The sequence below is a fragment of the Prosopis cineraria genome, unplaced genomic scaffold (genome assembly GCF_029017545.1).
Source record: "Prosopis cineraria cultivar Desert tree isolate PC_DT_omini unplaced genomic scaffold, ASM2901754v1 PC8, whole genome shotgun sequence".
NCBI classification, from domain to species: domain Eukaryota; kingdom Viridiplantae; phylum Streptophyta; class Magnoliopsida; order Fabales; family Fabaceae; genus Prosopis; species Prosopis cineraria.
Genome location: NW_026555339.1, coordinates 358625 through 363026, shown reverse-complemented (window position 1 = coordinate 363026; position 4402 = coordinate 358625). Strand labels below are relative to the sequence as shown.

Sequence of the window (4402 nt, the reverse complement as noted above, 5' to 3'; positions counted from 1 at the left end):
TAGAAGAAACTTTTCATTGTCTGAGTGCCAAATATTGTGGATTTTTTCCCCTTCTTTTTTCTTAGTCAGATGCCAAATTGCGTGAATTACGTCTTGAAAATAAAACGAGTTACTTATTAATTTGATAAATATTTAATTAAAAAGGAATATAAACATATTTAAACAAATATAGTTTTAAAAAAATGTACAAGTATTCTCTGAGGTATTCAGAATAAAAACTTAACAAAAACACATCTTCTTTGACCATTCAATTTAATAATATCATCGAAAGAAAAGGCAGTACGTTAATGAATTTAATTTTACTTAATATAAAAAGAATAATAAATTGAGAATTCACTAGCCTCATCTTTGCTCAGGATATTAGGATGTTCAAGCAGAATCATGCTTCATTAATTCGTATTAGTAAGGAACCTGTATTAATGTATATACTGTTATGCTCTACATAGCCTGTCTTAAAGTATAGTTTTTTCATTGATTATAGTTGGGACAAGTTCTAAACTCTCTTCATCAATACTCTCTGTCACTTTCTTTGCCAAAACCTCATAAGGAAGCAATCCCTCAAAGTGATCAACCTTAAGGACAAGGAAGATCAAAGACAGCGTGGCAAATCCGAGAATATTCCTAACAAAAATAGCTAACCAAAGGTTAGTGAAGTCAGACCTAGTGATGTGGAAGAGATGAAGAACTACTCCTCCCATAGTTCTGGACAAGAGAGCACCAATGGTATCAATGCACATTAATAGAGCAAAGAAAGTGCCTTCGATGCCTAAAGGGCATAACTGGGTGCTCAACACAATCATGGGCATCCATATGATTTTGCTGGAAATTTGAGTCATAGTTTCTTTTACGACCACAAAGAAGTAGTCAGGGATTCTTAGGATCAAATTCTAACGAAGCACGAAGAAGAGGTCCAGCATACCAGATATGGCATATAAGAGCTGTGCATAGAATAGTAGTTTCCTAAATGGGAACTCTTTCAAAGGCTTATGGTAGATCAGAACACTAATTATCGAACCCACTGCACTAATGGCGTAGATCATACCAACAAATTCCTGCATATATATAGAATAGAGGGATAAAAGTAAGAAACAATGTTGGTGTTAAAGGGAAAAAAATGTTGTTGTTCGTCAGCAAAATGGGAAAAGCAGGATATTGAAGAGAGACCTGAAGGAAAGCAGGGCCAGCTTTTGGATTTGTGTACCAATAGAAATAGCCTTCGTGAGTGCTTATGCTTAAAGCCAGAGGCAGGAACACGTAAAGAGAAGGTTTTCACACTTGACGATACATTATTGTTTGGCACATGCTCCTAATAGTCGTTCCTACATTCTCCATCACTTGCTCAAAAGTATAGTAACATTCATGCAGTTATAATTGTTAATGCTAGATGTTAGATTCTGCTTATTCTGTATTCAGACCAAAGAAAATTCTATAAAATATCATATTCCATGCTTCATTACTCGTCAACAATTTTTCTGTAGCATATTCCTAACACTAGCTGTTGAGTTTTTTTCTTTTAGTAGTGATGCAATAGATACTTTCATTTTCATGTCAAACAACAATGCGAATGAAAGAATTTATAGCAAACTTTTAGGTAACAACAGGTTGCTAGTGATGGATCTATAGTAGAAAGAAGCTAACCTTCTTCTTTCCATAATGGGGGCCGTCTTAATTTATGTTCATAGATCAGAAAACCTAACCCAACAAGCAAAGTCGATGGGATTGCCAAAAGACCCAGTAACCCTTGCATAAAACTACAAGTCAGACAAAAGAAAATATACAGCGAAGGTTATAGGAGGAAATACCACAAAAATAATTGTGATTTAAATATAAAACTAAGTGCTATGTTTAGTAACAATCTGGCAAAATTAAGTACAGTGGTGTATTTATGCAAAACTAGCAGAAATAGTAATTACTGGATGCAGTCACACAACAATCACAAGATCAGTGATGATGACTAATAGGGAAATGAGCATTAACCTGTGGACCAACATGATGAACGAAAAACCCACTAGTGGAAACCCAATCAAAGCTCCGGTAGAAGAGTAAAATCTGTAGAGACTTTACAAATCAGGGGCTAATGACCTCACCTTGATGCTATTCCTCGCAATATAAGTGTCAATGGTGACATCAATAATGGCTATCGATGCCGACATGCCAATCAAACAAAGCAAAGCTACCATAATAAGCAAATTCACTTGCACAGCTATCGTCAATCTTGAGATGAGGCCCAAAACTCCAGCGAGCATGAAGTAAGGTTGGCGCCAGTATCCTCAAACCGAGAAGGTATCGATAAGGATACCCTAAACTGGTTTCATGACCCATATAATGAAGTAGAGACTGGTGTAAAGCTGGACCACAGAGGGCTAGACCTTCTGCACGTCCTTCCAGTAATAGTCCAAAACTACCTTGAAGAAAGATCCGAAAAAGCCCTGACCCAGACCGTAAATGAGGAACACGCTGGCAATAAAGGTCAGGTTCAGTTGAGAAGACAGCATTGTGAGCCATTGAAAGGGTTCAAGGATAATGTGAAGAGGGTTGGTGGTTCTTAGAGCCGGAATAGTAGGGCCTTTCAAGGAATGAGAATCTTCACGCTGGTCATCTGGAATGGTTGAATGGGTTATGGTTGATTGAGGAAAATGTGAGAACGAATCGTGGTTTGGATTCAGAGGGTATGGAGGTTGGAATTTGGATCCAAGATTCAATGGGAACGGAGATAGCAGAAAATCTATGAGTGAAATCATATACTTGCTTAATTCTTGACCCTTGACATTGACAGACTATGAAGAGGTGCCTTCGTGGTCAAACTTTTAGCCTTGGTGAACCAAAAAAACTAGAGAACTAGAAAAAGAAGAAGAAAAACCTCCGTGCTCAGTACTTCACAGGGAGTCTGGGGGCTGGGACCTTAATCAATTCCCTGGCTTACGTATTTCAGATGCAAAAAGTGTTAATTCAACTGCAATCAAAATTTTCTAGAAACAAAAAACTGTAAACAAATTTGTTGGAGGAAAAGACTGGAATCAAATTTATTAAGTTTTCAATACAAACATGTTGAGTTAAATTCACTAATATTTTAAACAATAATACTGTTTTCTTGTTAAATTTATTGAGCATTACTTTGATGAAAATAATCAATCAAGCAAAACTAGTATCTAAAAAATATGGGTAATCCTTGTATTAGACACTCCTGTGAAAGTCCAAGATTTACATCTTGCTTGCAAGAGTTTTATTTCATAGAGAACTATGTATAAATCTTGCTCAATACAATTAATTATTTTTAAATATTATTATTTTTTAAATTTAATTGCAAATAGACCTGTAAACAATTAATTATATTAGATAGGAGCTTAAAATAATTCCCTCTTTATTTTATCTCATTATCTACACGTCCATGTTTGGTTTGTTGATCGTCCATGCTTTAAGGGTGTATCAATCCACTTGCCATGCTATTAGGACGTGTTGTTTTCATAATTTCAATTCATTTGGTGAAATGACCTCAACTAAAATCTTTTATCTTTTTTTATAAGAAAATATTTTATCTTTTATTAAGCTTAAACCCATCGCTTATGGTGATTTGACCCGACACGTGAAACTCGAGCTAAATTGTCATGTTTGATTAATGCATTAATGCACTGATAAGTCATCATATGCTGAAGGGAACATTCTTTTTAACACTAGATGAACAGATTGTGAGCTAGCTTGTGAGCTAGCTTATGCGGGTTGATTTTTTTTTTTTTTTGCCGACTAACAGACTGAAAAACTCAACTCAACTCATTTTATGGCGTGCTAGTCTGCATAAATACATTGAATTATTTTTTTTTGTATAAATATTAAATTCAACTAACAAGCATCTAAAATTATAAATACAATCACTCTTACTCATTTAAATTATTCAACAATCATTATTCAACACTTCTTGTGTCTAAATAACGTCCACTCAAATGAAATAACAAATTAACAATCTACTCAAGACAATACTAGAATTAAAATAGCTCATGTTAAATTAGTGATGACATTAAAAGCTTGTTCTGGTCCATAATTATCTTTATCGGATATAATTAATTCCTTACTATCATTGTCACCTTTTTTATCAAAAGCTTCACCTGCCAAACATATAGATCTTCAACATTTATTATAAATTAAGCATGTTAAACAAATTAACAATAATAAAATATATTAACAATGATAATAGAATAAGCCACAGGGTGAGAACTGAGAACACATCACAGTGAGAAGAACCAAGCCGAGACCAAGCACTATATTAGTGAAAACCAGAGACGACGAGCTTAGCTGAATAAGATTTAGTTAAGCTGAGTGAGAGAAAAGATTAAAGAGCGATGAGCAAAAGAGACTCACAGAATAGATCGATGAGCTAACTTAGCTAAGCAAAACCAAATTATGCTAA

General features: G+C 34.6%; 1 pseudogene; it reads right to left on the bottom strand.

Annotated features, from left to right (window-relative positions):
* Nucleotides 1–452: 452 nt before the first annotated feature.
* LOC129318289 (probable folate-biopterin transporter 6) lies at nt 453–2741 on the bottom strand (annotated as a pseudogene).
* Between the last annotated feature and the right edge of the window lie 1661 nt (nt 2742–4402).